Source organism: Zea mays, chromosome 10 (genome assembly GCF_902167145.1).
Source record: "Zea mays cultivar B73 chromosome 10, Zm-B73-REFERENCE-NAM-5.0, whole genome shotgun sequence".
Classification (NCBI taxonomy): domain Eukaryota; kingdom Viridiplantae; phylum Streptophyta; class Magnoliopsida; order Poales; family Poaceae; genus Zea; species Zea mays.
In genome coordinates this window covers 47,573,247-47,583,926 of record NC_050105.1, presented here as the reverse complement: position 1 = coordinate 47,583,926, position 10,680 = coordinate 47,573,247, and positions in this window count along the sequence as shown.

Here is a 10,680-nt window from a genome sequence, read left to right as displayed (position 1 = left end):
GGCTTTTGCGCAACTGTCAGTGAGATAGGTGAGTAGTACCTGGGGCTCTTTACTAGTTATTCAAATACCTAGGGGCCTCGGCGCAAATCCGTAACACGGGCGCGCGTGCGTTTTCTCTATTCGCGGGCTGACTTGGGCAAGATCCGGCACAACACTATTCATCATTTCTCTTTTTCTTTTTACTGTCAGCTTAGAAACTGGTAAAATCATGAGACCAATTTTGCTAAACTCCTAAAATCATCTAGTATTTAATAAAAATAGTTTTAATTTTTTATCCTAAATCTGGAATTTTATAGCAATTAAAGATGCTTAAACCAAGCCTTTTCTAATTTTAGAAATAATTTAGTAACTCCAAAAATTGTGAAACTTTTTGGCTAGGCTTAGTATGATAATTGAAGACCCTGGGTGAAGTTTGAAATGATTTAGACACTGTTTGGTCAAAAACCCCATAACTAGCCTCCTAAGGTTAAGTTACTTAATACTAATAGAATACCAAATTAGGAAAACCCTAGTGATTAGTTTGTGCCGTGAAGGAAAGTTGTATTCAAGATACAACTTAGTATGTTTCTATTGTGTAACTGCATATTCATGACATCGCATAAGCATTCATGTACATGTATTGTCATGTATAGAACACTAGGAATAAACCGTGGTCGAAGAAGATGTTGTCTCCCAAACTGAAAATCCTCCAGCGGAGAACAACTTTTACTTCGACATCTGTGAAGTGGACTCTAAAACTCCTACAACACAAGGCAAGCCCCAATGCATTATCCCTTTTCCTTGTTGTTTTAAATCTTTAGCACCTTATATGATGCATTAGGTAATAGGAGTAGTGTGCTAAACAATTGATGCATTTCCTTCCTTGGAAAATTGATTACCATTCCTTGATACCATTTTATGAAAATGATTTTTATGATGCTTAGCCTTGCTTTAGAAAAACACATTGTTTTGTTTTAAAACAAAAAGGAGATGCTTCACACTGGATGGGAATTTTTACAAAGAAAAGACTTATGATGGTGAATCCATCATGGCTGTGATGGGTTCAACATCAGAAAAGAGTATCTCTACCAGGTACGAAAATTTGGGGTTTTAAGTAATAAAGACAAGACCGGGCGGGTGACTTGCACGTGAAGGAAGCCTCGATGTAGTGTCTTCGTGTGAGTCGTTTAAGTACCGAGCCGATGTAGGCTTGATGATCGAGGACCTTTTAACTGGCCACATGCCTCGTCATGGGTAAGCTTTGTCTCGGTCGGACCAATACCAGAAAGGCTACCACGCAATGGGAGTGGAGAGATGGCGAGAGTAGCGTGTACCCTCCATGGCAAGAGGCTGGACGGTGGAGTATCTGTGCTCTCGGTTGGCGTGAACCCATTCTAGTCTTGAGAAACCCGGTGGCGAGTTGACATATGCAAGAGTTAAGTGCTACATATGTCGTGGTTGGAGATCCCCAGCTGGGTATTAATCGATTCGGATCGCCGTTACTTCTCGGACATGAAGACTTGGTCACTACCCTACACATAGCATCAAGTGAACTGAAGGGTTGATAAAAGACAGCTAGTAGATGCCAAGTGCTTGATCTAGAATAGAAGAAATCTAGATGCAGGTAACTACTTAACCTGATAATAAAAATGGATTTTAAGGATCCACTCATAGTAAGCTTTTCTGCAAAAGGAGTCTCTGAATCTTGTTAAGCTTTACCTTGATTCGCAAAAGACCAGCATATCCTTGAGAGTCTTTTCCTTTGACGGGTAAGATTTGTGAAAGTACAGTCCGTGCTCAGGGTTTTCAAACCCATGTTGTTGTAGGTGATGATACGGCTGAGTTCTGCTGTTTCTATTCAAAGGTGGTTCCCAAGCAGGAGGATGAACACTAAATCTTATTTGGGGTGGGTGTTTTGCCTCCGAGTGATGTAATAATAAGTTACACACTCAAGTACCCGGATATGTAATAACTACTCTTTCTATATTTTCGTATGAATGTAAATTATGTTATTGTAAACTTTTCCGCTTACTCTCTACTCCGATGAGGTGTAATGTCTGTGTGATGGGTTAAGCGCTCTTGGGCGATATGATGGAGATACAGATAACCGAACTTGTCGAGTCATTATGCACACCTTCGTGACTATTTAAAGTCCTTAGGACAAGGACATCTGTAGGTGGGCCTAATACCCTGGGAGGTTCCGTGACAGCTGGTATCGGAGTGAAGCCCGTCTCTTCGGACATTACTTAGTGCTTCAAAAGATTTTAAAAATACTTATCTTAGAATTTTCTTTAATTCTTACCTTGATCCTTTCTTGTAGTAACTTATCTTTTGAAGTCGGGTAATAGAGTGCCAAATAATAGTATACGTAGGAGGTAGGGGATCATGTTTAAACCATACTAAATGGGTCTTCCCCTCTTGTGGAGGTATGGCACGTACCAAGACTACCGAACGGAAGGAAACCAGACCTCGAGGCATGCCCCGACACTAGTTGGCTCCTTACCATGAGGGGAGCAGTAGTAGAAGTAATGATCCCATAGGGGATCTAGAGGTCAGAGTTGAAGGAGTCACGTCGGAACTGCGCCATGGAAACATGGAACATGCGCGAGATAGCCGCCGTATTGCTGAACTGTCGGCAGAGTTTGATCCCTTGCAGCGGGAGATCGTGGAACGAGACAGGGCTATAGATTGGGTCGTAAATTCGTGCTCTATAGCCTGGGATTGCGAGGCGAATGCCCAAGCCCGAGTGATGGAGCTAAACGTAGCCCTGGAGAATCTGCAAGCATACAATAACACTCTGCATGAGGAAGTGCACGTGTTATACGATCAGCTGCACCCGAACGTGCCACCGGAGGTTGTAGCAATGGGAGCCGGAACATCTGGAGCAGCTGGTGGAGGACCTTATGGGGAGTTGGATCTCTTTGGAGCCCCTCCTTCCATGAACCTCGCAGATGAACGTTCTCCCAAAACTGGCAGTGAAGCGGGAGTAGCCAAGGATGAAGATAACTAGAGTAGTATAGTAGTAAGTGGTATCCTTATGTAAATTAAATAAGGAAAGTTGAGTTGTACCAGTAAGTATGTATAATTAGTACCAGTCTGGCATAATATAATAAAGGTTGTGTACTTGTGGCATGTAATAATCAAGTATGTTTTTCTTCCTCAGATGCCATTAAGAACTCGTGCTCAAGACGGGACGGGAACTTCCTGTGGAGGGGAGGAAACTCTAAACCCGCCGCCTGTACCTCCCACGTTGGCTGAGGCTATCGCTGCCTTAGTTACTGCCACTGCTGATAACACCTGTTTCCTGCGTGAAATGGCTGGGAATCAGTTTTATCAGCAGGGAGGTAGAGGTCAACCCCAAGGCCCCCAGGACACCACGTACTTAGAGTTTTCAGAAACTTGTCCATCACTTTTTGTTAAAGCAGAAGAACCTTTGGAAAAGGATGAATGGATTCGGGTCATGGAGCAAAACTTCGGATTGATTCGGTGTACCGAGACCCAGAAGCCCCTGTTCGCTGCCCAACAATTGAGAGGCCCTACCAGCACTTGGTGGGCCAATTTTGTAGCTGTTGAGCCTGCAGGACATCTTGTCACATGGGTAGAATTCAAGCAGGCATTCAGGGAGCACTATATTCTAGAAGGTGTTTTACAGATGAAATTGGAGGAGTTTATACGTTTAAAGCAAGGAGGAGACTCGGTGATGCAATATCTCACCAAGTTCAATCATCTCTCCCAGTATGCTATAGACCAAGTGGACACGAATCTAAAGGAGAAGAATTGCTTCATGAGAGGTTTAAATGATCGACTCCAACGAAAGATGTCCACTTGCCTAGACCTCACTTATAGCAGGGCCGTGAGCACAACGCTTTCGATGGAATCCAAGAATTCGGGACAGGGAAAAACAAAGAGATATAGGGGTGAAGGATCATCTCAAGGGTCTAAAAAGCGGTCGAGGTTGGTGATTTGTCCTTTCAACCCAAATGGCTCTTCTGCTCGTCCACCCGCATTTCCTTTCAAGCAACCAGTTTTTATCCGCCCCACTCCCCCTGCTCAGAAAATCAGCCGAGTGCCCCTGGTGCTCGTTTCCCCGCCCTACCCAGTTCTTCTAATAGCTGCTTTAATTGTGGGAAGTCTGGACACTTCATCAAGGACTATCCCTATCTAAAGCAGAATAAATCAAATTCTCAACAGACTACTGGGAACCGTCTCAAGGCAAGGGAAATGTGGCAAACACTCCGGCGAGCAAAAATCCAAGGAAAACTGGGCGAGTTTACTACACTCAAGTGGCGACCACCCTGGACGGAGAATCAGTGATGATGGATACGTTTTTTGTTGCCAACCATCCCACCATCATCCTTTTTGATTCTGGTGCATCACATACTTTTATGACCAAGACTTTTGTTGAGAAGCATTGCATACATAGTATTGAATCAAGGGAGGGATTTGTTATTCAATCACATGGGGGTCAAATCTTTACTAAGGAAGTAGTCTTCCACGTACCCGTAAGATTGGCTGGACATGAGTTCCCTACCAACATGATAGTTATAAAGGGACAAGATGTGGATGTGATTTTAGGCATGAATTGGTTAGCCGAGAATAAGGCTATCATCAATGCGGATCAAAGGACTATTCAGCTAAGTCATGGACAAGAAGTAGTCAAGTTGTCCATCCCTGTATTTGTCCCAGTTAAAGTATCTGGACAAGTTTTTGAAGCCGTGGTGCAAGAAATACAAGACATTCCGGTTGTGTGTGAGTTCCCAGATGTATTCCCTGAAGATTTGCCCGAGTTACCTCCAGAAAGGGATGTGGAGTTTGTGATTGAATTGAAGCCCGGTACGTCTTCTATCTCTAGAAGATCGTACCGTATGCCACCCAAAGAATTGGCGAAACTCAAGGCGCAATTACAAGACTTATTAGAGAAAGGATTTATTAGACCGAGTTCATCGCCATGGGGATGTCCAGCAATCTTTGTCAAGAAGAAGGATCAAACTCTTCGAATGTGTGTGGACTACAGACCCCTTAATGAAGTGACTATTAAAAATAAGTATTCTCTTCCTCGGATCGATCTTTTATTCGATCAACTTACTGGAGCCCAGGTATTTTCTAAAATTGATCGCAGATCGGGCTATCATCATATCTGAATTCGACCCGAGGATATACCCAAGACCGCTTTCACTCGGTATGGGTTATTCAAATATTTAGTTATGACCTTTGGATTGACAAATGCTCTAGCCCACTTCACATACTTAATGAATTCAGTATTCATGCCCGAACTAGACAAGTTTGTGGTGGTCTTTATTGATGACATTTTGATTTATTCCAAGAATGAGGAGGAGCATGCAAAACATTTGCGGATTGTGTTAACGCGCTTGAGAGAACATCAACTTTATGCCAAATTCAGCAAGTGCACGTTCTAGTTGGAGGAAATCCAATTTTTAGGAAATGTTTTATCTACCAAAGGGATTGCGGATGATCCCAGCAAGGTCAAGGATTTTCTGGAATGGAAATCTCCTACTTCAGTGCATGAAGTTAGAAGTTTCCTTGGATTGACTGGTTATTACCGCAGGTTTATCCCGGATTTCTCCAAGATCGTTAAACCTATTACTGAGTTGCTGAAAAATGATGTTAAGTTTGACTGGTCTCCTAAGTGCAATGAGGCCTTTGAACAATTGAAAGTGTTGCTAACCACTGCACCAGTTTTGGCTCAACCGGATATTGAGAAGCCATTTGATGTTTATTGTGACGCATCCGGCATTGGGCTTAGGTGTGTTCTAATGCAAGAGGGACGAGTCATAGCGTATGCTTCAAGGCAGCTGCGCCGGCATGAGGAACATTACCCAACACATGATTTGGAGTTGGCTGCAGTAGTACATGCCCTTAAAATTTGGTGTTATTATCTACTGGGGAGTTTGTGTCATATATATACGGATCACAAGAGTTTAAAGTATATTTTCACCCAGTCGGAGCTAAACATGAGACAGAGAAGGTGGCTCGAGCTGATCAAGGATTATGACCTAGAGATTCATTATCATCCAGGAAAGGCTAATGTGGTGGCCGATGCTTTAAGTCGTAAAGCCTCTTGTCATTGTCTCACAATGAGATCACCTGACACCACTTTATGTCAGGAAATGGAAAGATTAAATCTAGGGATGATACAACAAGGAATCTTGACACATTTGAAGCTTGAGTTAGTTATTCTACAAAGAATTATTGATGCTCAAAGGATCGATAAGGGTATGAAATATATTCATGAGAAAATGGAGGCCGACAAAGCTAATTGTTTTAGGAAAGATGATCAAGGAGTGATATGGTTTAAATACCATATAGTGGTGCCTAAGGATGCTGAACTCCGTCAACAAATCTTGCATGAAGCTCATCTTAGTCGATATCCAATTCACCCTGGAAGTACTAAGATGTACCAAGACTTGAAACAACAATATTGGTGGACTAAGATGAAGATTGAAATTGCTTGCTATGTGGCAAAATGTGACATTTGTAGACGAGTTAAGGTAGTGCATATGAAAACTGCTGGACCTTTACAATCATTGCCGATCCCAACATGGAAATGGGAAGACATCAGTATGGATTTTGTTGTGGGATTACCCAAGACATCTAAAGGATATGACTCTATTTGGGTCATAGTGGTCCGACTTACAAAAATTGCTCATTTTATCCCCGTTAAGGTGAAATATCTAGTGGTTACATATGCAGAACTTTATATCGCTCGTATTCTTAGTTTGCATGGAGTTCCAAAGACGATAGTGTCGAACCGAGGGGCCGTAATCTGTATCCAAGTTTGGGAAGAGCTGCACAAATCTTTGGGCACTAAATTGCTACACAGTTCGGTGTATCATCATCAAACGAGCGGACAAATCGAAAGGGTAAATCAAATACTTGAAGATATGCTACGAGCCTGTTGTTGGGCACCTTCGTCTTCCGAAGGTCCTCAAAAACATGACTAACATGCTTTCCAAGTATAATATACTATCACAGGAACCTTCGGCTTTGAGTAGAAGGTGGGCACGACATGAAGGGCGCAATCTGGGAGAAGGATGAATCAATTCCGAAGCTACGAATGAAGAAGCTTCGGCTTAGCGCAAGGGCGGTGATGGAGAATGGAACCGACCTAAAAAGAAATATACTACCAAGTCCTCGACTGATTACTCTTTAGTCAGTATTAAGTGTCAAGGACACGGGTGTAATTTTACCCAGGCTGCATCCTGTGCCTATAAATAGATGAACAGTAACACCATACTGTTCACGCTGACTTGTAATTACTGGCACGTCACTCCTGGATTCTAGCCTTCTGTCAATCCGAAGGTACAAATGTAATTCAATACTAATAATGTTTATTTATGTTTATATGATAAGAATGTATATAATTTAATGATTCGTTATGATTATCCATGTTCTCTTTATGTTTCATGTGTCCCTATTTATTATAAATATTATATTCTGAGCTGATGAAGGCATGTCCTTCATGACCTTCGTCTGAAGATCATTATATCCTAAAGGAAATAATGCTTCGAAGGACGAAGGTCTTTTAACCATTAACATTTGTGTTGCCTTGTTCTTGATTCATAGCATTTGAGAACAAGTCCCCAACATTGGCGCCCACTGTGGGTGAACTCATTCGACCACCTTCGGCAAGCTGTGACCTTCGTCATGCCGCCGAAGAAATCTTCAGCGCTAGGGGCTGCATTGCAGCCATTGGATGTCAACCAAGAAACACTACGCGAAGCTAGAAGCCAAAAGAGGAAGGCTACAAGTCCAACACCTCAGGAGGAGGAGTTGGACCAAGAAATCAGGGACCTCGAAGCAATCCATCAACAGGTCCAGAGGAAGAAGGAGAAGATGCTTCGTCTTGCTGATCTTCAGAAGAAGATGGATGAGGCCGCTGAGGAAATGCGTCATCTTACCCAAGATGACCAGGACCGAAGACCTCAACACAGAGAACTTCGTCAGGACAACTCCTATGATGATGACGAATGGTATGATGATTTCCATCATGGAAATTTTGCTTTTGATGATGCTTCTCCTCTGGCAGTAGAACTGTAGGCTACCCCATTGCCCCCATCATACAAGCCACCCAGCTCCCTATGTATGATGGGCATTCAGACCCAAAGCAGTTTCTAATGAGCTACGGAGCGACCATATCTTCATATGGGGGCAACACTACAGTCATGGCGAAATCCTTCGTCATGGCAGTCAAGAATGTCGCACAAACTTGGTACTCTTCTCTTCGGCTAGGAACAATTACATCATGGCAAAAGTTGAAGGATATGATGATCACTAGTTTCCAAGGATTCTAGACGAAGCCGGTCACTGCCCAGGCTCTGTTCCAATGCACGCCGGACCACGAGGAATACCTTTAGGCATATGTCCGGAGGTTCTTGCGTCTCAGAGCACAAGCACCCACAGTGCCCAATGAAATTGTCATTGAGGCCATGATCAAAGGGCTTCGGTAGGACCTATGGCTCAATACTTTGCAAGGAAACCCCCTCAGACCCTAGAGAAGCTTCTTCAGAAGATGGATGAGTACATCCGGGCTGATAATGATTTCCGCCAGAGAAGGGAAGAAGCTTATAGGTTCTCTGAGATGACTAGGGGCTTCGAAGGAAGAATCCACCCTAGGCATGTCAGATCGATCCATAACTCCAGCCAGAGTGATGACAGAGGAAGCCAGCTTCAGAGGCCACAGCATAGCTCACAATCTTCAGGGCAACAACAAAGCTCTTTCAGGCCACCAGCCCCAAGGGGCAGAGGTGGAAGGGGCTTCGGAGGAAGGTATGGGGATCAGCCCAGAAAGCTCTATTGCTTTTTCTGTGGTGAAGACAAGGGCCACACTACAAGAACATGCCAGGTCACCATTCAGAAGCAAAAGGAGATTGCCAAAGTAGAAGTGTGGCAGAATCAGCCGAAGCAGGTCTTACATACTGCTTCGTGCTACTCTCCCTATATACCAGAATACGTGGGTAATCAACCTGTAGCTTCTGTTGCTTCGGCAATTCATCACAAGCTTCCTGGCCCCAGCTCCCATTACCACCACCATTTCCACCTAATCACACCCGAAGCGATCAGCCAGAAGGGCACCGGCACGCCCAACAGCAGCGTGACTTCAGGGAGGAATCCGAAGCTCGTACAGTCAATAGCATTGTACCAGAATCGATGCATATATACTGAGGAATATCCTATTTTTGATGTACCTTTATCCTTTATGCCATTTCATTTTTTGTATGAGAAACAAGTAATGAAGAACTTAATTTCAATTACTTGTAATAATCGTGTCTGCATCAGAGTAAAATATATATTTCTCATGGACTTTCGAAGCTTGAAAGACGTTTCTAAGTAAGCAGGGTAAATTCCGAAGCTCAAAAGTCATTCCTAAGGAATACAGAGCCAAAAATTATGATCCAAAGCTGCAAAAGTCGTTCCTAAGGGAGCGCATCGTAAGTTTTCTGCTCAAAAGTCGTTCCTAAAAGAATGCAGAGCCAAAAATTATGATCCGAAGCTGCAAAAGTTATTCCTAAGGGAGCGCAGCGTAAGTTTTCTGCTCAAAAGTCGTACCTAAAGGAATGTAGAGCTAAATACCACCAAAATATAAGGTGAAGAAGCTCAAAAGTCGTCCCTAAGGGGATGCAGAGCTTAAATGCCACCGAAATAGAAGTTGAAGAAGCTCAAAAGTCGTTCCTAAGGGGATGCAGAGCTTAAAGACTCAAAAGAGGTTTCTAAGGGGATGCAGAGTCTTGTGTATTCTAGTGTGGGCGTGTGTGTGTGTCTTCGGCATCATCATCATTTTGCATCATATCATCATATCATTCCGCATAACATTACATCATACATCATATCGCATCAACGACACCAAAAGTGGATACGAAGCAAATCTTCGGCAATACTTTATAAAGTGGAAATGTGCTGAGGCACGAAGTAAACTTTGGGAAATACAGTTTTATCATACTTCCCATAGAAGGGGCTTCTTTCTTTACGAAGCATGAAAAGAAGGGAATGTGTTTTTTCGCCGAAGGCTAAAAAACGGTATGTGCGTAAATTTCATGCATCGTAAAGAAATAAATTACAGTAATTTACATGTCTCATTAATTGTTCCATACATCAAATATTATAAAGCTGTGGCAGAACCGACCGAATTATTCCAGCTTAAGTGCCTAAGTCACACCTCAGGGGCCGTAACACACTTAAATCAGAATAACCTGTCAGTCCCTCAGATCTAGTCTGATAAAGCCACTTAACCAGGATCAAATAACACAATCTCACACGAAGGTGAGTCACAGAAGAAATACAATAAAACAGGAAGACCTCAAATTAAAGTACTGAATTATTACATAGATCGGAGTTTTTCAAGTAGCAAAATAAAAGTTCACAAAATGAAATGCAGCGGATAATCGATAACGTCGAAAACGAGGAATCGGGCAAGGCCTAGCCCACTACTCCTCTTGCTCCTCTCCTGCCGGAGCAGCATCCCACTCGACCGTCCAACCCGGTGGCAGGGTGGTAGGCCAAGTCACACTATCAACCATGTCCTGAAGCGTACCTGCAAAATTATGCCACAAGTAAGGCTGAGTATACTAATACTCAGCTAGACTTACCCGGTGTGAGGAAACTACTCCTCTACCTCTAGACCATGCAGCTGTTTGGCTGAGGGGTTTGGTTTGCCAAAAGCACTAGCTGAATCTAAAATCAAAT